A 24,527-nucleotide genomic window follows, 5' to 3' on the forward strand; every position below is an offset into this window, starting at 1 on the left:
AATCCTAATCACTTTTCAAATTCTTTTGTATCCATATGGAGAAGTATCAATAGAATTGTTGGGCTTATATAAAGTGAACTTTAGAAATTGACCTTTAGAATAATCACCTGGAAAGTTTCAAATTTTCAATTTATATTTTTTAATTAAAAGAGCATCGAAAAAAATTTTTAAAAGTTCTGATGAAAACATTTTTAATATTTATTTTATTACTGTGTTTTATTTGCATAATTTTAAAATTTTATACAAGTTTCTTTTTTTTTTTAATGATATGTAAAGAAAAAGGTAATAATTATTAAATAAATAAAAATTAAATATTTCAAGGATTTTTAACTAATTTAAAATTTTAAAATTTTAAATTTAAAAATATTATTAGTTGTTAAAACTGAAAACATTTTTAATATAAAATTATGAAAGGCAATATTACCCATTTTCTTTTTTAGTATTCATGTGGAATTTTAATTCAGATTTTAACAAACTAAATTCTGTATTGTTTTTTTTTTTTTTTTTCACATAAATTACTTCAGTTCAATTTAATTCCGAACAAATTTGAAGTGACTTATTTCAGTTAATTATGTAGATTAAAATGTAATTATAGTTTTTTAGCTCGTTGTAAGTCCATTAGAGTCTGATTTTAACAACCAATTTTTGTCACAGCCATAATCAAATTTTTTATTTGAAAATTGAAAAGATAAATGATGAATAAAATATTTATTCACAAAAATGGTTGATGAAAAAAAAAAAAAATTAAATTATCTGTCAATCAAAATTGCATAAATTTTAATCAGAGCAATGCGAAAAAAAAAATACTGGACAGTACAAAAGTTTAAAAATTAATTTTAACATTTACTTTTATTTGGTTTGAAAGTTTGTGGGAGGACTTTGACCTTGGGGAATGAAAGAGAGAGAGAGGATAAAAAATATAAAAGACGGTATATAGTAGAGAGAGGATGGGAAAAGTGTCGATTGCAATAGTGAGATAACAATTCCCTCAGGTATATAACCCTCTCCTTGAGATAGCGGGTAAATGTCTTACAGTATGCTGATAATACTCGTTTATATCTAAAATGTATTTTTAACATTATACTTTTATTATAGTTGTGAAAGTCGTAGTTTTTTATATTTTTTAAAAATATTATGCTTGCAGTAATTAAGCCATCACGAGTACTAACGAATAAAAATGTTTACAAGTATGTAAAGATAATTAAAATTAATAGAATGTTTGAAATTGCAGGGCCGATTATTAATTATGATTTTAAAAATAAAAAAACCTTTTAGTTTTATTTTATTTCTTCGAAATTCTCCAGGTGAACTGATTGGATGTAATTGGCGGCGTGTTTCTAAATCGTAGAACGACGCAAATACTCGTTAGCCCGGAATTTATGCAGGGGTTTTCAATGAAATTCATGTGTGTTCTGACTACCGCGTTCGTTGGGATTGATTTACATCTCAATTATATTCAATAGTCAGATGTTTCATATGATAATGTTATTACAACTTGATAATTAATTAATTGATTATAATAATACGCGTTATACTAATAAGAAAGTACTTATTAGAATAACTAACATTTTTTTTTAGGTCATAAACAATTATAATTTACTATAATTAAATTTAAATTGCTATTTTTAATTAAAGAATTTAATTTAAAATATAATACCGAAGATCTTTTAAATAAACTCACGTAAGATCCTTTAGGCTTTTTAAAAGTTAAAGATTGTTCAAATTTTTTATCTTTTTACTGTTTAATATTGAGACAAACTTTATAAATCTTGTAAAAAAAATTTTTTTTATTTAACTCCGTTATTTTTTGTAAAAAAATTTATTAAATAAATAAAAATCATCAATTATTAAATTGTTTAAATTATTTTAAATTAAAATAAAAAATTTTAACGAATCTTTGGATTACTAAAATTAAAAAAAATTTTAATATTATTTTGACTCATTAATTACGCTCGAACTTCCTTAAAAAAAAGTCCGTAAAATAATTAGATAAATTAAGACTTTTAAAATATAAAAAAAAATTTAATCAAATATTTAGAAAAACTAAATATACTCCAGCAAATAATTAAACAAATAAATATATATATATATGTATATATATCAGCGATCAGAATTTCCAGCCACAAAATTTTTCCATAAACCCAAAGTGTTTTCCTAGGACTAAAAATATTTACAATTCGTTAGTCCTGTATTTATATTTTATCCATCTTTACTTGTCTGTATTTATCAAGTAATAATAACAACAAAATTAACGAATCGACCAATTAAAAAAAGAATAAATAAATCAAATAAACTGATAAACATATATAAATTGACAAAGCTAAATAACTAAATTAAGTATAAATAAAACTACAGCGATGTAATAAAAAAAAAAAAAAAAAAAGTAGTATTATTTGCTTGAAAGGATAAACTCAATTGAATCAACAGACTGTGTATTTACGTTTGGTATTACGACCTAACGACGACAAACTAGGAATTTATTGTACACCTGTATGTATTTGACTTGTAGGGTTCTTTACCAGCATACATATATTTACAAACATTTACACGGAAGTTTGCACAAAATTAAAATGTAACATTCATAAATAATTCTCGTAGTTTTTTGCAAATTTATACCAACAATAACAACAACAATGCTTTGAATATTCTATACAAAATTTAGATTACTCAAAAAGTCATTGTTTGGAAACTTTAAAATAAATGCTGGATTTTCAACAAATTCAACTCGTTTCAATTCGCCTTGACCTTTCAAACTGACCGACATTACCCAAGTTAGAGAGCTTTTTTTAATTGGGATATGACTTTTAATAGTTTATATTTCTATTCTTTCATTTTTCCTCTTTATATTTTTCATCCAAGACCTTAATTTGGGTAAATGCACTTTTTGTAATTGCTTTTATTTAAATATAATAAAGATCCAACGCTTATATAATTATTTTACTTTTATTTTATTCTACTGAAAAAAAAAAAAAAAAATTGCTTTCATCACCTTGACTCAAAAAAAATCACAGAAATAGCTCCAGGGTTAATTTATCGCTCAAAGTGATGAATTATTAGAATGTTTTAAGAAGGCTTAAACATAATTTAGTATCAATAAAAGATGAATAAATTGAGGAGAGAATACGTGTAAAGAAAGGGATAGTAGGGAGCAAACGACAGCGGAGAGCTTAATTGGGACACGGAGCGTGGCAAGCCGCGTTCGTAATCCCGGATTGTTTAGAGCAATCCACAGGAGTTATCCGAACTAGTTAAGTCGGGCAAGTTTAGTTTAGTTCACTTTAGAGCATTGAAAATCGCAGTAACGTGGTCGCAAAACCCAAAACCTCAGTCTAAGTTTCCCGATCTTGGTGACTCTACAAACGACCGCCGACATAATAAATATATTCATGTATAATAGTGGTATATACGGACACACATATATCACTGAGATAATTAAACCTCTTAATTTATTATTATGCTCTTGAACTTTTTAAAATGTACATAAAACAGGGGGGAAAAAGTTTTAGAGTTATTCCTCTCATTTTTTGGGTTTATAACTTTTTTTTAACGCTGACTGCAACTTCCGTTTGAAACAATTTAAAATAAGAAGGAAGCAGTAAGGAAGTACTAAATTTTTAGCTCGTTAAGAGGGAATAATTAGATTTTTTATCTTTTATTTTATTTACTTTATTTTTCGCTAAGACGATTAATTTTAACTTCTATTTTATTTCACTTGCAGCTCGGAGTAATTAATTACATATTCATATTATATAGTTAATCCGGGGAGTCAAGTACAGAAGAGTAAATAAATAAAAATTGATGTTCTTGAAAAGATGTTTGACACAAATGAGGGAAGAAATTCCGGCATGTTCTCACAAACACAGAGGTAATACAAAGTACTTTTACTGTAGTGTATATATATATATATATATATATATATATATATATAATACGCATCTCGATATAATAACAGTGTTGTCCTTGCGTTTCAAGTTGAAGATACACCATACCATGGTCCACAACTCGGACCTTATACTTACGTTATTATCTTTTGAATACAGGTATACCATTCCTTATTATCTTCATTATTTTTTAGTCATTACAAATTTTAATATCCCTTCTATTTTACAATAACTTTTTTTAACTTATAAAATTGTTGGCTCTTTTTTCAGGTACACGTGGCGCGGTACAGACTGTTTTTTTCTGTCTGAAAATTCTACAATGGTATTTTAATAGCTGATTTTGGTTTAGTATTATGTTCACGTTGTTTTTAATTGAGACCATCAGTTTTATGAATTTTGGGGGATGCTTTTTATGTCGAGTTTGGTTTGCAATAAAAATAGATGGGTTGAAATTTAGAGACTGTCTATTTTCGAACATCTAAAAAAAAAATTTTTTTTATTTTTTTTTTATGAATAATAAAAAAAAAATAAAGAAATTTTTTATTAAATTTAATTTTTTATTGTCAGTTATTTTGTTTCGTGATGGATTAAAATGAATACTACTTTTATACTGTAAAAATAAAATGATCTATAAATTAAGACAATCATAGAACATAAATGTGAGCTATAAACAAACTAAAATAATAAAATAAACTAGTGCCCTCGACTAGTACTTAACGACACCGACCTCCAATTCATTCTAATTTCACATCGTTAAGTGAGTTATTCTAATCTTAGGTCGTTAAGTGACATTAGAAAAAAAAAAAACAACACTATTTTGCGGGTTAAAAAATAAATATCAAGCACTGTAATAAGAACATTAATCACGGAATGAGGAAAAAAAATAAAAACATAGAATTAAATTGACAATTTAAAAGTTAAAAGTAACGATTAAAGTTAAAAATGCAAATTTTAAAGGGACATAACACAGTTACAAGTGAAGTGTGTGCTAAGAAAACCAGTTGGGTTGCGATATCATCAGTTGGATCTTGATCCCGATAAACGATAAATGGAATTGGTTGAAGCAACCATATCAGCAGTGATGGTAGTTAGCTAACGAAGCAGTGATTGATCTTGATGCAGCCGCGACATGACACACACAAACCACACATGAATTGGACTTTACTTCTATTCAATTGATTATAGTTTTAATGATTCGAATAAACTTTCAAGGTTTGGACTGATATCAGTGGTTGTCAACAGTCAATGGCATTTTAATTAACAATTCTTTCAATTTTTAATTCTGTGAAAAAATTTTTTGATATGGCCAATTTGATCATATATGGCAAAATCAAAATTTATAATAAGTCCATAATAAGTCAAGAATTCTTCTTTTGATTCAAATTGATTTTGTTTTTAGCGTACTGATATTATTATTGATATTAACAGTAACAATAATGATAAATGACAAGTTTAAAGCCAAACTTAAAGGTAAGGCAAAATATATATCAAATGTCACCCCACACATAAAACTTTTAATAGCCAGTAGTTAAAAAAGTTATAATGTCTCTTAAAGGTTACGATCATTGAGCTGAGTCTCCAAGAGTAAGACTAGACCCTCTTACTCAACGTCCAATGATATCGAGTTTGTTATAACTTTATTTCCCTGCGTTTAAAATAATATTTAAGCTCATATTTATCGGGTGTACATTATTATTTTTATGTCGAGACAATTAGCGATATCAAATAAATAAAAATTTTTGGTATGACTCGGCAATATATAAAAACCGGATAAATGATAAATTTATGTGGAACAATTAAAATATCATTAAATATATTTTTTTTCGTTAAATTTAAAGTTATTTATTGCGTGCATTTAATGTTTTCTTATACAAAATTAATGTTTCTTGGTAATTCTTTTCACGTTCCGTAGCTTGTTAACGCGCTAATTACTTTGGACGAAAGCACTTGCGGAATAAAGACAAGACTATTAGGTACACAACGTCGTCGAATCATAAACGAATATAACGGATAAAGAAAGAATAGCTTTAATAATAATAATCATAACAAAGATGATGATGATGATGATGATGATGATGATGATGAAAAGAATCTTGATTGCTTGAGAGAAAAGCGACAATGAGTAAATGACGAAGATGAATGCCCTCGCATTAATCGAATTCGTTTTATTTATTTTATAGTTTATGTAATAATCACGATGTTTATTTTCGGTTCGCCTTATTCGTTTTGTTTTAGTAAATTTATGGCCGAAATAAAATTTAATTTGAGTTACATGCTATTTCTGTCGTCAATTTATTATATCTCGGTGCGTAGTAATTATTTATTTTTTTATTTTTAGCAAATTTTGGCAATTCATTTTTTTAAGTCTACATTTTTTTTTATTAATTTTATTTTTTAAAAATTTTTAGATCGTACTAAAATTAAAAAAAATTTTTTAAATAATTAATTGAAAGGAAAGTTGCTCGCCTTCTATTAAAAGTGAAAGAGAAATTGCCTTTAATTACAGATTACAGATAGAAAATAAATTAAAAAAAAAAACGAGAGCATTAATTTAAATGAAAAAAAGAAGGAACAAATAAATTAATTATATTGTTGATGTTGTAAAGAAAATAAAGTAAATGTTACATGTGTATAAAGTTAATTCCTCTATAAAAGTTACGCAATCTCGTGCAAAAACGTACTCGTCATTATTCAATTATATTACGTGGCATGACGAAATAATCTTACGATTGAATAATTACAATCGCAATGTGAAATAGTTTGAATTTTATCTGCTGATTATTCGTTTGCTTAATTTTCAATTTTTCTATTAATTTCGTTTTATTTAAAAATGTTAATACTTATTTTAAAAAATATATATTTAAATAAAAGTTTTTTAAGCTACTTCCCGTAAGTTTTTCCATCTAAAATAAATAAAGTAATAATAATTCAGAGCGATAACAACGAAAGAAAAATGATATCTGAATACAAAATTTATTAAATTGCGAGTAGAATTTAAATTTAAGTTAAAAAATAGTAAAATTACATTATAGTGTCGCTGAATGTATAATGTAAAGAGAACAGAAAAGTAAAGAGAGCAATAGAAAGCAAAGGACTGAAAAAAAGAAAAAAAAATAAAATATGAGAAAAAAGAAGAGGGGGTGGGGATGTCGCGATATTAATGTAAGATATAGAAGTTTCAAAAGTTTTACAAGTAAGTCATCTTAACTTTAGTTCTTGGAATACATAACAGTCGAATTTCATTAAAATATAATTTTACTTATGGCCCGACTGCTATATATTTCTAAAAAGTTATATTAATATACATTATCTCCTGTTATAATTGAAACAATTTACATTACTTTTGTGTTGCCAGGGCAATGCAATTATAAATTATATTATATGCCTTGTATTGTAATTCAAATTACAAAGTCTCATTATAATTATTTAACAATTGTAATTAGAATTATGTATGAAGAAAAATAAGAATCTGTTTTAACGTGATCATCACTTGCGATTACCTTGAACAATAATAACTGTGATCCAACGTTACTTAGTACATATTTAGTAGTAATGTCTCTGCAGTCATAACTTGCCTATTGAATGACACTGATCATCTCTAAGCGGATATAATACTTCATTGTAGTTTGTTTTATTGTGTAAAATCTTTGTTTGTTAAAAAGATAAATTAATTAAGATTTTTTTTAAGATATTTTAATTCATTAAAAAATACTGGCAACCTTGCAGCCACTATGTGAACTGTAAATAAATAAAATTTTGCTTTATTAAATAATGAATTTTGTTAAATTGCATGATAGTCTTTTAATTATCGACGTTTGTAAAGATATATGCTCATCTCGATGTTACACTCATCAAGAGCTTACATTTGAGTACCCACATGCATTTTGATATATTTTTCATATATTAGGTTGTGCCAAAATTTAACTTCCGTGAGGAACCTTTTAAAATTAAAATTTTGAGTTCCGCTTTTAACAGCAGCTGTGTTTAGGCATTTTCTGAGATATTTCGGGGTGAGAGGATTTATTCGATTTTTAACAGGAGATTCAATTGGGCACTTCCGACCAAATTTTGAATTTTCAGCGGAAGTACCCAAACTAAGCTTCTGTTAAAAAATTCTACGAAAATCAAATTTTAAAAAAAATTTTCTTGTATCAAGAATATTTCTCTTTAATTAAACATTTTTTTTTATGGTGTAAGAGTAAAGATTGATCAATAACTCGTTATCTCCCAACAACTAAAATACAAAATTAACTAAAATTTACTTCCTCTGTCATAAATACTGTTTTTATGAATATTTTATCTCAGTATTTATTTATTATTTGAAATTTATTCCATTGTAGTCGGTACAGAGTATCCCTGAAATTTATCACAACTTCAAGATAAAGCCTCGTTTTTTACAAAGATTTACTAGCGTAATAAATTAAAACTAATGTATTGCACAATATTTGGCAAGAGCGGGTCCTAAAAATGATAATTAATTCGGTAAATAAAATAAAAAAAAAAAAAACGATATCTATTTCTGAACATCTAAATAAATTCAGGTGACTAAAGTTGCAAAAACAGATTCGCGATGTTAATGTTCTTGACAGCTGCGGCTGTGTCTTGCGAGATCGGAGCGTGGCCAATTGACCTGGCAATAAGTTAATGCAGTTATTCTGCACATACGGAAACATTAGTAAGTCTTGATGATAGTTTTATTTAATTATTTTTTAAATTCTCGCTCGATAAATCATCATCTTTGTCAATAATTCGAGTCAAAAAATAATAATTACTAATTATAATCAAAACATAAATATTCCCGCTGTCAAGAAAAAAATTTCGATAAAAAATATATTACAATAAAATAATAGCCAGTAGTCACTAATCACTAAAAGAATTAGGTTCATTTTTTTATATTTTTTTTAACCTAACGGTTATTTTAATTCAGGTCATGGCAATCGTTATGTGTCATATTAAATATATACGCTAAACCCGTTATTCTATCAAATTCTTTAGACAAAACATTTATTAAATAATTGTTTGTTATTTTTATTTTAATTCACTAAATCTTTTTTTTTTTTGCAACTCCATTGTAAGATAATATCTTGATGGCTCATTACAAAGTAATAACAAGCATATATAATGATTAAAACATAAATTAATGTTTTTTTTTTCATTATACCAGCCATAAAATAGAATTAAAATTTTTTTCAACATAAACTCACAAAAATAAAAACGCATGTTATTTTTTATTTTTTTTTTTAATTTTATAATTTATAAATTAAAATGAATGATGTACTTTTTAGTTATTTACAACTTAATATCTTAATTAAATAATAAAAAAATACCGAGAAAAATATCTCCGGTCTTTAATCGTGTTTAATTATAAAAATTCCGCAAATAACCGGCATTTATGTGAAAATAAAAAATATTAACGACGTAATAAATCATGAAAATTGTCGTCTATTTATGTTTCGCAATTAGTTACAAGCTTATGGTCGGCTCGAAAAAATATAAAGTAGATATATTACTAATGTTAAACTTTGACTAAACTAATGGTTATATTTTGAATAATAAATTATTAAAGACTTTGTTTAATAAACAATAGTTTTGGTTTATCATTTATCGTGCTTAGGTGTTTCATCATTGCATTCAAGTGCATAGTAATAAAACTATGACAATGTTTGAGGTTTGAAGTACTATTCCAGTGACAATAAGCTTGTTATTTGTACTCGGTTTGTAATACATCATAATAGATGAGAGAAGGATACACAAATGAAAGCCCATCCACATACAACATATATATTCGACTCATGCATATGTTAATTCAAAGAGATAGTTGTTAACTTGACTCGGACACCTGTTTAATCCATCGAGGCCCTTCTGGTTGTCAGTTCACATATTCCAGATTACATTGTTAAGAGTTGACAGACCCCAATGTGCTAATATTTAATATATATTTAAAACATATACAAATAATCTTTGGATATTTTTCGAAATTGGATTATTCATAAAATATATTCCCTAAAGGCTTTTTTTAGGAGGGGGTAGTTTGAGTCTCGACAGCAGATGGCTTGAAATTTGAGTTTAACTCAAAAGTCAAATTTTTTTTTTGTTTAATATATTTGCAAAAAAGTTTTGACTTATGAAATACAGATTTTGAAACAAAATTAATTTTTTTTGAAACTATTTTAAATTTTTGTCAAAAAAAAAAAATGGTTCAATTTAATAAAATATAATTGTAATAATATAAAGTACAATGGCTTATAGTTTTTTTTACATCTTTGTAAGTATATTTAAGATGATTTCATTATAAAAAATTTATGATATGGATGGAATATAATTTTATATTAAAAAAAAAAATTGAAACTAATAGAAGAAATTTTTTTTCAGGACTCAAATGTTAGAAAAAGAATGTAAGATTTTCAATCTGATATTCTGCATTACATAATTTTATTACATAAGATTTTTTATTAAATCTATTAAGCATTCATCTATTTTTAAACTAGACATGAGCAATAAAAGTCAGCAGATAAGATTTAAATAAAGTCTAAAAAAACTTGACTGAGAGTAAAGTATAATTTGAGGTGTGCAATTTTTTGCCATTAGATGACAAAAATAACAGATAAAAAAAAATGAATTGAAGAACAGATCGGATAGAAGACGATTTAATAGTTTTGTTTAATAAAAAAGGTGTCACGTGCCTTGTCATTGCATATATAATAGTAGTTTGTCGATTAGATGAAAAAGAAGTTCTTAGCGAGGTCAGCGAGATTGAAATTAATGTCGATTGGTTGACGACAGCCCGTCACGTTCAAGAGAAGAGATGACAAGCGACTGGCAATTAACAATCTCCTAAGATTAAATCTTCCTCGTTTTAACATCCTTTTACTTTAGTTTTTTATTTAGCTATAAATAATAACATTTATTCCGTTAATTTATAGAGTTATAAATGTTTCTCCCTTTCACATATTACACACGTATTTTCTTTATATATCTTTATCTTAACTAATTTATTATACAAACTCGAGTTTCGTAAGAGTGTAAGTGATGCGAAAAAATAATTTATTAATCTCCATTATTTTTTAATGAAAGTTTAAATGTTTTGTCGATGCCTGTAATGATATAAATTATTCTTATTTGCACAATATTTGCAGTACACCTTTAACTTACAACTTACAAGTATCATAAGTAACATATTTATTTCATAATGTAATGCATTAGAGTAAACATAAAAGTCACGGATATTTTTTTTAATAATCTAGATTTTTTTTTAAGTCAAATTTTTATGTTTTTTTTCTTACCCAGCGTTGAAAGGTGAAGCAGTATAAATTTATTTTTAATCAATACATATACGATATATATTTATATATTTATTCGAGAGATGTTTCTATTTAATTCTAAAAGTTCAATATTGGATCCAGTCTATTCATTTTTATCTTTATGCCCGTTACGTATAAATAAATATGAATATAAATATGCACTGCAGTATCCAATTGAATCTGAGGGCATTATTGATATTTAGCGAGAATGGTTAATGATCAAATAAATTTCTCAAGATGCTTTTTAAAAGTGTAAATAACTACTGACGTAATTAGTAAGAGTAATGAGGAGCTGGTAATTAGCAAGATTTTAATAAAATCAAATAATGTTAAAATAAAAATAAAAATGAATAAAGTAAAATGTGTACACATAAATTGAAAAGAAAAAAGTGTGACGAGGTTGAATCCAATTTAAATCTTTCATTACTTTGACTGGGGAAAAAAAACAAGTATTTCATTAAGTATTTCTTTTCATGAATATTACTCGAGTACTTTTATTTTAAAGAAAAACGAATGGAAAAATTTTATCTATTCAAAGAAGGTTCGAAAAAAAAAGTTTGAAACTAAAATTAGCGTACTATTTTTTTTTATAATTTTTTAACAATGTCATATATGTTGATGCGAAATTCTGTAATCTTCTGAGCCTTCTTTAGACTTATGACATTACCGTAGAGGATTTATTTGACATCGTAAGTGTGTAATCGTCCTAAGTAGACTTGAGGAAGTTATAAAACCGCAACAATAGTACCTAAAGAGAGTTATAGTGTGACATCAAAGGAATCACCAATTATAAACTTCAATTTAGTTATTAAAATTTGAGTAACAAGTTGTCTTATTAAAATTCTTGAAATTGAATTTTTTGTTTTTTTTTAATGACCCCCATGAAAAAAATTTATAAGTATTATAATTTATAAGAATTATAATTTGTTCATATAAGAAATATACGGAAATTTTTTGTATATTGTAATTATAAATTTTTTTCGTGGGGAAAAAGAGTGATTAAATAACAAAAACGATAAAATAACTTTGATGAATTAAAAATTCAGAGTACGATTGATATTTGCAGAAAAGTTTAATATATGTCAGCTAAAAGAAAACAAAAGCCATGAATTCCCTTTTCATGTAGGTTCAGCTATTGACGTACCAACGGAAATATCTGCAAGGGAGATGTTCATAAGTGGTATGAGAGATAGAGAAAGTCAGGGGATGGGTGGGCTGATAGGAAGGGGGGAAGGGTCTATAGGAAAGCATCAGGGGAGTATGGTACTTGGATGTAGAGAAAACATCAGCTATTTCTGGTGCTATCGATAAACGCCACGCAAAGTGCCACACAAATCTCTTATCTGTCTTACTCAGCTATTTACAAAAATGAATTAATATACATAGCACAGAGATACTTTCGATTTATCCTCATTATTTCCAGATTATTTAATTTTAAGTTTGAATCATTATTTTTTTTCTAATTGCTCTTGAGCCGTTTATTTGAGTCAATAAATTTTCATTGGTATGAAAAATTCTAGGTTGAATTTATTTTATAAATAATTTATGCAAATTCTTGAATTTTATGCATGCAAACTTTTAGATTTATGAGATTGTAAATTATTAAAGCACAATTGTTGAAATTTTGTTTAATAATAATTTATAAATAATTCGAGGAATTTTATCTTTAAAAAAAAATAATATAGAGTGAGTTATTTTTAAAAATTTATGATGTACAAAATAAATAATTTGTGTACGAAATAATAGCTGTATTTCTGAACAAACTCGAATAAATTAATGCACCGGAATAAATAATCTGATTATTATACATTGAAATGCACGTGTAAAATATTTATAGAGTGAATGAAGGTGATCTATTGTTAATGATATAATAAAATAAATAAATCAAAATAGTGGAAAACGATTAAAGTAAATTTACTGTCGAAATAGTATGAAAGTCAATGATTGATGAGGGAGAATTGGAACAGGTGCAGTTGAGAGAATTCTTCTCATTCTCATGCTACACTGTCCTCTTTCGAAAGCTTCGTACAACTCTTTTGGGTCATTCACCTTTACACCGATCCTTCTGTTCGATATATATTTATACACATCGGAAGCTATGTAACACTCATGACGGTGAAATTAAAAAAGTTGTGCTTTATAGACGTGCTTAACTCTCCCAATAGAATTAAATCAATGACATTCCATTGTATTTATTGATCCAATAAAAAATTCTTTCTTGGTTCAAACAAAACAAAAGTTTCTGGAGTTATTTTAAGTGAAGAAAATTTTCGATGATTTTTGCACACCTCATAAGCGAAGCGGATGAGGTTGTGCTCTACATTCGTCTTACAAAAATCAAGGAATTTTTTTTTATTAAAATTGTCTCTATTTTTTATTGCACTTGTAGAACAATATTTACACATAAATGTAACTTAAAAAATATTTAAATTTTTTCTTCAAAAATTTTACTGCGTATTCTTAAAATATGTATAAATATACCCTTAAAATTTAAAAATAATTGATCCAGTAGTTTTTTTTTAATACCTTTTCTTTTCTGGGCGGACAATGGCGCGAAAGATTTAAAAGAATTTTTTTTTGGATTTTATTTTAATCAATTTTATTATGGAAAATGAGATTACCTGCACTTTTGGATTTTCCAAAGTTTTTAAATATTTGATCTGATTTATTTTATCACGGCTATACACGCTGATGTTATATTATATGGAGTAAAAGAGAAAGAGATTAAAGAGAGTAATAAATAAATTGATAGTAATCTAATTATTTATATTGTAGCGGTAATTATACATGTAAGTATTATGCAAGATAGAAATTTAAATTATTAAAATAATGAGAAAGTGATGGTGAGTTAAGATTTTAGTAGAACACTTGATATATTATTATTCCATGCAGAAAGTACGTCATGCTCGACCGCTCCTCACTCCTCTCTTGTTTGTACGAGAATCCATTAACAGTGTTTTTAAGACTCCTTGCAAATATTGATTTTACAAATTTGTTAGTTTAACGTTTGCACAGCTGATAATCACTATCGGTTGAAAAACTAAAAAATAACTTGCTCGTTATCGGAAATAATAACTTTCACGGTTACAAAAAATACACTTTAGTCATAATGTTTACTCGTTTATATTTTTTCTAAATATATAACACAATAAAGTTTAACTATTCTGGTCACGTATTATTTTAAATATTCTCGTTTTTTTTTTTTTTAATTTTTTATTATTTGTCATCCTCTGTAATATTTCTTTTATTAGTTTTAAAACAAAACTTTTCCAATATGTTTTGAATGAAAATATTTTTCTTAATAATAACCCGTCACTTTGTATTTATAACTTGTTTATTCTACTCTAGTGTTTGACTAGAGTATAAAAATAAATAATCGATTTAACTTTTTTTTAAAAATAATAAAAACTCTGGGATTTAAAACGTTATAAGAAAAATCAAAAGGAAACTTTTATGTTGATGATAATAAAAGTTCTAAGCACGTTGCTAGTATTTGTACTCTGTTAAAATAAAGCTCGTTAAGTAAAGTTAAAAAACAAAACGCCAGCAAGCGTTATAATCGAAATTATTTTCCTTCGTCCTGTGATTCTCATTTTCTTGGGATAATATTTCTTCATTTTTTTTATCCTCTAAATATATTGTCTTCTTTAACTACAAATTTCAGAACTTTATTATTTTAAAATGAATTATATAAACAGTAATTTAAAAAAAAAATAGAATTTGTTCAATTTTTTAAAACAAATAATTTTTTTCATTAATAAATATTAATGTTTTATTATTTAATTATTACTCATTAATTATATCGCGTTAATAATGCCAAAAGAGCGCATCTCAACATCTACGCCCTTTTGGCTTTAAGACAAAAAAATTTTAAAGCCAAAAGGGCGTATCATTTTTTTTAAATCATTATTAATTATTAGCCTTAAAAAAATTTTTTTATTCACTTTTCTTACAGATCTAAATGTTATAAAAATTTTTTTATGCACCCTTTTGGCTCTGCAGAACCATCTAAACTTAGTATAATTGCCATCGGGCTAAGTCTTGACATATAAATCTAGTAAATAAATAAATCAATAAATCTAAAATGTAGTTGGAATTTCCATTTAAGGAATGAAGATAAGGACAAAAAATATTTATCTAATTTAGCATCCCTCGTGAATATTGAATCTCATAAAAATATTTAAAAACATAAACTCACGTTAATCAATTTATCGAGTCGTAAAAAATGTCGAAAATAAAAGAGTAAATGAAAGAATGAAAAAATTTAGCTGAGATTTAGTGCAAATAACTGTAAAAGAATTAGTACTAGGGTGCAGTCACAGGGGAAATATAAAACTCACGGGTACATTTTACCGAGAAAGAAGGGTAGTTATATCGGCGGTGGTCGTAGAAGTGGAAATACATAGAACAGTACATAGTAGTCATGGCAAAATCAAAAGGGGGAGAAAAGAAGGGAAAGGGGGAAGGGGTACAAAGGGATGGTCCTTCATTACGATTTTTCCATTATTTCACAGACCTGGACTTGAATCTAATCGGACTTACACGGAGTATACGTTGACTCACTCACGTCGACGGTGGGCCATATTTTAGCGCAGTTATTACCGAGTTATTCTGGAATTGATGGCCGCCACGTAAATCATCCCGTCAAAATTGATGTACGGACGTACGTACACTACGGCTCCCTTTTTTTGCCACTCATTCTTTGTCTCCCATCACACATACGTGCATAGATATTTATATATCTATATCTATACATTCACCATATACCTTTTTCCTCATCCTCTTCACATCTCCATACTCTACTCCTCTTTCCTCTTATATTTAACTCTTATACACTCTTGTCTGTTACAGTCTAGTACCAACGACCGGCCGGCCAAGAACGAAAATTTTTTATTTCATCCACATTTACAATTACCTATACATTTACATTCACGGATACTATGTATAACAAGAACATTATAAAAAGACGGATATGAGTCAAGTAACGGTAGAATTTAAAAATAGGCAAAAAAATTAACATTAATTCCCGGAATTTAAAAGTTTATTTACTTTTTTTTTTTTTTTTTTTTTTTTTTTTTATTATAAATTTTAATAAGAATTAAAATGAGAAAAATTTCAATAATGCATATTCATAAATGTTTGTATTATCATCATTAGTTTATTTTAATTGATAATTTGTATGCAGAGAGCGTGAACGACATTTTAAAAATAATTTTAAAATCAAACAATGCTGACTATATATTCTTTTAATACAATCGATAAATATTATCATAGTTTGTTTTTTTATTAAATATTTATTAATTTGCATATTATAATCGACTGTATGGATTATGACGGATTATTGTCCATAATAATAATAAATTTGAAAGCTCACGGTCGCTGTTTTAATTTACAGGACTTATGTATCACTAAAATGTTTAATTTTATCCAGAAAAATAATGAAAAAAAATTGTATTGCGGTCTCCACTTTACTAATTACAATATCGTCGAAAGAATGGATAAAAAAATGTTTGTCATCTGGATATTAATTAAAACTACTGAATTTTAATTTTTTATTGCATAACAAATATTAATTATAATTACTGATTATTATTTATTCAGAATTAGAAAGCATAATAAAAATTTCTATTTATATTGTAATGAGATATGAGGTTTTTTTTGTGTATAAAAATAAAAAATTAAATGGTATTTTTATTTTTATTATGATTGAAGATTATGCTTTAGTTCGGGTCATTGGCTTTTGAGACAGCCTGCTGGTAATGTGAGTCATCATTGAGACTATTGAAAAGTTAAGAATCATCAATGTACATAAAGGTGTGTCTCGTTTATATAACCTATTGAAATTTTCTCTTCTAATGCGCGAGGTAATTTATTATTGATTCAATAAAACATATTTATTACCACCAATGTCCGTGCAAATTATTTATGCATACAAATAAATTTCTCATGCAATTTTATGTAATATTTTTCATTGTTTATATTTATATTTATCCAATTACAATCAGATAAAAATGAAAGCTCAATTTATTTTATTTCTCGCAAAATTGAAAATTAATAATTGATTGAAAAAAATTTTTTTTTAACTTAAAAAATAAAAAAAAGGCTATTTGGCAGCTGAAATTAAAGTAGATTTCAAAATAAATAAAAAAATGTATATAAAAGAAACAAAAAAAAAATAAATTTCTTGCAAAAATAAAATTTCATTAAATCTATCTGAAAAAATAGGTAATTTTTAGCCTAAACTGATAATGAGGTACGCAAATTAAAGCTTATTTAATGAGTATTTAGAAAAAATTTACAAAAATTTGATACGATATCGCGTTCAATTATAATTGCACAAAAATAAGGTAAAAGTGAAAATTTTTGCGATTTTTGGATATTTTTGGATTGCTGTTATTTCTAAAGTATTTAATTAAAAAAATTAAATAAGTATAAAATTTTATTTGCCTATTTATGACAATAGTTACTTTAAAAATAAAATAAAAACATAACAATATTTTTTTATGTTGATTTAAATTTGATTTTCGCTCTCTCAAATGTCTATTGTAGCACGCCGGATTTTATATTTCTCTTTTGCATTAACCATTTCAAAGCAATTGTCTAGAACAGCAATAATGAGATTTTCTCAATTTTATTTCCATTAACATGTTTCCTCTCTTTGCAGTAATCGTTTAAAGCGACTTTGCCTAATCGTCCCGGACTCATAATTCCGGTAAACTTTAGCAATTCCACATGCCATTAAAGCAGATGGCACACGTGTTCAAGTGCTTCAGTTTAACTCATAAACAAAGCCTCCAAGATAAGAGTATAAAAGGAAGTTTTAGATAAAGAAGAACATATAAATAAACAGACTAAGATTACAAACTACACTTATGCTAATTCAAACTAAACACAATAACAATATCATATTTATCTACCTTCATTTTAAATCCTACATTGTCATTAACCTTTGTCCTCGTTATCGATCTAATTTGTTTGACAGGTTTATCGTTAAATATATTACAGGACTTTGTTTAAATACAAGCAATACGTAAAAAAGAAAAAAAAAATAATACGATTTATTTCAGTATGAAATTATCTCCATAAATTAAATATTTTGTTCAATTGAAAATTTATATTTATATTAACAAGCACCCGAGCTGGTCTTTGTTACTGTTTTTAATTTAATTAAATCTGCCAATTAATATAATAATAAAATTTAATCACAATTTATATTGATACACAATGTCCATTAAATCTGTTAATAACAATAGGGTATTTATATGTATATATCTATATGTTAATAAATATTGATTAAGCAATGAATTACGTCAGATTTAATTACATGAAAAAATAAATTAAAAATTGTTAAGTATTGAAACATTTAATTAATGATCAGAATAATTGTCGATAAATATATGTTGATTGAAAATAAACATATACATACATTTATATTGAGTAAGCGCAGTATGTGAATATGTATGTGCTGCTTTAGTATGTGAATAGTGAGAGTATAAAATATCAAAGGATATTAACAAGCCATTGATTGACGTTAATTACGATGGATAGCAAGGTCAACTGAAGAGAATATTGTCATGTTTTAAATATTAATTACTGTATTTACATTACATTGTACGGTTTCAGTATCTATCCAATAAACTGCTTGGAAAATTTTTTTTAATTAAAGTCTAATGATTAATTAGATTGTTTAAGAATTTTTTTTTTCATTAAATTTTTTTTTTTTTTATTAAATTAATTTTTGTTTTTTTTTTTTTAAATGAATTTTTTTGTTTTTTAATTAATTTTTTTTAAATCTTCTTTAATTAATTTTAAAAATCATTGACGTCAATAGATAAAATTTTTTTTCAATTAATTATTCCAAAATTGAATAACTTATCAAGTATTTCCTAATGAAAATTCATTAAATGATTTTTATTGTACTTTAACGATCGAAAATCAATAAAACAGATTTCGCAATACTATGCGTCTAGATAAGTCAATAAAAACCATAGCTGTTACTAAATTAATTACTTCTACATGTATGTACATAAATTAATCATTTAATGAGTCAATAAAAATAATAAAATAAAATTTTTTTTTTTTTTCTATTAATTATTAGCAATTTTCAAGATTACATACATCCTTGCAAACAGTCGAAATTTTTCTCCCATCGGTATTTTTAAAAATTAATCTGCATTAAATGTTCTCAGAAAATATCAGATGAGTTAAGTATAGTGTTTTCTTAATAATAGTATCGTTTTTATTATACATAAAAGCATCGTAAAATTCATAGAAGCGATTTAGCTGAGTAAATCGAACGACCTTGAGAAGCCGATAATAAGCCAGTACTTTAAACGCGTTTGCGTTATGAGGCGTGTAATGACGAGTGTTAATAATTAGTCGATTAAATTTTAGTAGCAATTTGTAGTGATAGAAAATCACACTAAATGTCACAACCTCTGTTTTCAAATAATAAAATTTTGCATATTTGTTAAAATTAATTACTTTAATAATTGTAATTTGTATTCTTGCTTTTATAATTGTAATTACAGAGTTATTTTTCATCCCTTTTAGTAAGTTGAGCTTTCTGTCTTAAATTATTGTACAAGCCAGCAGTCAAAATTGCAGATTAGCAATAAATAATTAAACCCAACTCTGATCCTAAGTATCAACTTACGCTTTATGACCTTTCTACAATTCCAATTATTTATTAATCTGCCACTTGAATCGCGTGAATTAAGAGTGCATTAAGAAGACAAAGGATTTTCGCGAAAGAAATGAAGCCAGAAAAAAAGATACGCCGGCAGGGAGGAGCTTAAGTTGACGTATAAAATATACACCAGCTAAGGATAGGAGGGCTGTAAGAAAACGAAAACATGAGAGTAAGAATAAGCACGAGGGCAAGGGTGAATTCAATCTTATCATCCTCAGCAAGACTTTTAATGTTAACACAAAGATTCTTCCTTTTTTTTTTTTATTTTTTTTTTTTATTCTCTTTTCAATTTTATAACAAACCCCTTACCTCCAGCCTAGCCTCGGGCATTTGGATTCACATAACAACACACTATTCAATATTTATTCAAAACTATCTCCCGGCTTCTGACGCAATATTTGCTCGAAGAAAGAAGCTAAATAAATAAATAAAAGGATGAAAATGAATTTACAGTTAATTAGCACGTACCACAATTATTATATATAATAAAAAGCCACTTTGTCGGATTTAAAATTTCTTTGTTGGATAAATGTTTTTATAGGCACCCGCAAACACACAAACAGTTTCCACATAAAAGAACAAAACGTAAAGGCAAAACATTATCTGAAAAAGAGTAAAGAGCTTTCATGATAAAACGGGCTGGGCTGCCGGACTAGATTACTCGGGTGGATTTCCTTGTCGAGAGATGGAATAGCCTCGGGTGCATGGACGTCGTCGGGCCGTTGGATCGGCGACCCAACGGCCCGACGACCGAGACGCAACTCAATCCCAAGAGAAAGAGGAAGAGGAAGAGGATCAGGATGAGGATAAGGACGAGGATGAGCCGGAGGAAGTTCAAGAGCAACGAGGAAAGGTGTAGTTGTTGTAGTACCAGCAACAAGTGGGATCTGGCCGCGGACCACATCCAGACGGGGCGTCGTATTCTCAGCATGGCATTTCCTCTTTTATGTTTATATATATGTCTATATGTATATACTAGTATATCTACACACGGCCTTTTTTCTTCCTCACACGCTGATGTATTACTACCCTTTACTGGGACTCGACAATTTTTTATCTACTTAAAATATCAATTTAAAAACGTCAATTTTTAAGAAATTACAGTGCAATTTTACGAAAGTAATTATTGGATAAAACAAAATTTTATTTATTTATAGTTTACAAGTCATGGCAGTCACATAGTGACTGCAAGGTTGCTACAATATTATTTGATCTTCCTATTTGACATGTTAGTCAATAAAAATATTAATGAAAATTTACTATCAAGAAATTTAATTTTTTGGAGCAAAAGAGAAATTTTCTCAAGGCAAGAAAATTTACTTGTATCAATAAAAAAATTTTTTGGAGCAAGAGGCTGAATTTTTTCAAAACAAAAAGATTTTCTTGACTTAAATAAATTTTCGTGGATCAATATACGTATTTTCCAAAGCAAGGAAATTAATTTTGTTGAAATAAGTGAAATTTCTTGTCAAAAAAAAATTTTTTTTTCGCTCAAAAAAATAATTAGAAAAAAATATTTTCTTGGCTCAAATGAACCTTTTTTTCTGTGTAGCATTTTTCTATGTCCTGACATAGAAATTTTTGGACTTATTAAGCTACATTATAAATTTTTTTCACGAGTTTATAATTTTTTTCTAATTTTTTTAATTAAATAAAAATGAGCTTTTTATCGTTAAAGTTTTTTGCTGAATAGAATATAGAAAACAGATGAGAAGGAGTTTTAAAGTTTCGGTAGAAAGACAAACGAAACAAAGAGATGGAATCAGATAAATTATGTCGGTTAGAGTCTAGTTGGATAGAGAAAGACTAATATTGAGCCGAAGGGATGGCAGGAGAGTGTAGAGTAGAGAAACCAATAAAAGCGGATCGACTATACTGCAATATAATGTTAGTGAGTAGAGCATGATTGCTAATGCAAATGTATGCCCATTCGTGCAGTAGCTTTCTCTCGGGGTCTGCTTGTCCCTTTACATTAATCGATCTGTTTAGAGGATTTTATTCTTATTCTTAGAGATAATATTGCGCTTCTTCAGCGTCTTTTTGCTCTGGTTCTCCGTCTAGTCTTTGTCTTTTTCTCGGGTGCCTCCGGACCGATAGTATAAACTGTAGAGGTTCAAGTCTTTGTACATAAAACTCGCCGACATTTTTTTACACGTCCGTCCTTCGCAGATCGATGTTAAGTTTATTCGAGACGAGTTTCTGTATTTTGTATGTCTGTTGTAAGACGATTGACGAGTCATCAGCTTACAGACTCGATACATGTCTATACATATCACACATATATATACATTAGCCACCCTCTTTTCTTTTATATCAGAATATATGAATGTGTCGTCGCGGTGTCGATTCTTTGTTGTCATTGACAAACAATTTCTTTGTATTGTAATTCACCAATCATATTTCATGCTTTTATTTTATTTTTGCAATTAAATATTTATCTGTACGATCAAGAAGCCGCAAAAAGCTCCGTAAAACATTTAATAAGGAGATATATTTAATGAAATTTTTCGGACTTTGTTTGACAATGGAAAAAAATTTTTTGAAGCCCGTAGACCTTTTTTAAGACGAGAAAAAATTTGGAAAATTTTTTTTTGTAGTTTTTTTAAGATTTCTCCGGATCTGAGCATGATAAAAATTTTTCATGGTCATATTTAAAAACTAGACACTTGGAGCTACAATTTCCTTTTTTTTTTTTTTGCTGTGCAATAATTTTCCTCGGAGTTACAGCTCGTTGAAAATCACTCAAAAATTTCGAATTTTTTTAGCTAAAAAATGATTTAATATAAAAATAAATCTTGCGAATTTTTTAAATTTAATTTTTATTGATCAACTGATTAAAAAATAATAATTTGTGGTAAAAGACTAAATTAAACTTCTTCACACGTAGACATCAATAATAATAACGAATAATAAATGTCAAAGGTTAATTACACTGCATTATAAACTCAACGATAAAATTGTCATTGTCAAGAATTAATAATTAACTGTTAAAAATTCTTAACTACAACTCTTAAACTAACGGTGCAATCAAGGACCGAGAAAATGTTAAACATTGAATTAGCGCATCGTAAATACATAGCGTTAGAGTTAAACACATGACAAATAGCGTCAAAGAAATTCATCGCCGAGAGAAAAATATAAACAATAACCGACTAAAAAATGATTATTTACGATCGTGAGCGACGATGAATGTATTGAAGAGCGAACGGGGGAGTGGCGAGCCAATAGCTAAGACACTCAGTTGTAATAGTAGTTGCTAATAACAGCAAGAGTAACAACACTCAATAATAACAAGCTGGGTTGAATGCTGAATTATTGCCATATCACTTGTCTCTTAACTTTTAAATACATGCATTAGTATCTTAGACGTCGATGAAAATTTATCATATCTCCATAAATTGTTACATGCACTAATAACTCAAGTATTGTCTCGTCGTCCCAACTCGTGAGAACTTTGTGTTCTAGGTAGTACAATTACCTCATTAACTTTACAAGTGTAGCCGTGTTGTACCTAGTAAAACAACTCAACGGTAATCTCAAATATTTATTACTATCTTAATCTTTATTTTATAATAATAAATGAACAAGACGCGGTAATGTGTAAGATATTATTAAGTTAAGTGTTACTGTTATTATCAATAATATTTAAACATTGCATACCTTATTATTATCCTTTAGTAGTATTAATCTTGTTACGTTGCAATAATATTCTTGTGAAAAAATTTTCTGATTTAGCCACACATATCTAATTTTAATATTTGGCCATATATAGTCTGATATCGTCATACATAGTTCAATCGTCCATAGCCATGTGTAAAAATAAAGATTTTGATTTTAGAACTTAATATTTCAAAGTAAGCAATCCTGTAGCGAGATAGTTTAACGCTTATACGCCATCTATCGGATATTTTTAAAACTATATTTAGTAAAAATATTATGTATGGACAAAAACTAATTAATTTATTTATAGTTCACAATTCACGCCAGTTAAATAGTGACTGCAAAGTTGCTAATTATTATTAACTTCCGACTTAATAAAAAAAAAAAATGGCTGACATTGTAACCTTTTAAAAAGAGTGGGAATAATTTAAAAAGTTATTCGAATGTGCTCTAAAATATCAGTGATATATTGGTTGTACTCAACGTCTGAAAGTTGCAAATATATCCCGAAGATTAACGACCACCGGGTGCGTTAAATCTCGAACGTCATAATAACCAATGTAACTTGCTCTTACTTATACATTATTTCTCTCTCTGTCTAGTCTTTCATGTTTTTGCACCGTAAATACTGAGACCATTTGTGCGAACCTATAATTTAAATAAAGGATCATTTTGCAGCTGAAATAAAAATATATAAATAAAAATAATTAAGTTAAAAAAACAAGTTGGTTTTGTTTTGTCTTGGTAAAAAAAAAAAAAAAAAAAAAAAAAATAAATAAAAAAAAATAGAAAAAAACAAGCAATCGTGTGCTGTGTGATGTTAAAACTGTTTATTCCGACGTAGGCTGTAAATAATTGAGTTAATTATCGATAGTTAGTTATTTACAGGCAATCACGCGAGAAATAGTTAAATTTATAGTACGTCATTTAGATAATTTTCTTAAGTTGCCGTTTGGAAAAGTGTGATGGTGGGAATAGAAGGGCAAAAAGGGC

General features: G+C 27.1%; 1 protein-coding gene and 1 long non-coding RNA gene across 3 annotated transcripts in view; one reads left to right on the top strand and one right to left on the bottom strand.

Annotated features, from left to right (window-relative positions):
* LOC141529618 (TOX high mobility group box family member 4) overlaps positions 1–24,527 on the bottom strand; it is a 196,677-nt gene that overhangs the window by 77,163 nt on the left and 94,987 nt on the right. The window lies entirely within an intron of this gene.
* Positions 3,610–4,384, top strand: LOC141530105 (uncharacterized). The gene is made up of 3 exons (XR_012479707.1): positions 3,610–3,865; positions 3,973–4,040; positions 4,152–4,384. It is a non-coding gene; the product is annotated as an uncharacterized LOC141530105 (long non-coding RNA).

This window comes from Cotesia typhae, unplaced genomic scaffold (genome assembly GCF_013202065.1).
Source record: "Cotesia typhae breed Kobodo isofemale line unplaced genomic scaffold, CoteBio_Ctyphae contig_48, whole genome shotgun sequence".
NCBI lineage: Eukaryota > Metazoa > Arthropoda > Insecta > Hymenoptera > Braconidae > Cotesia > Cotesia typhae.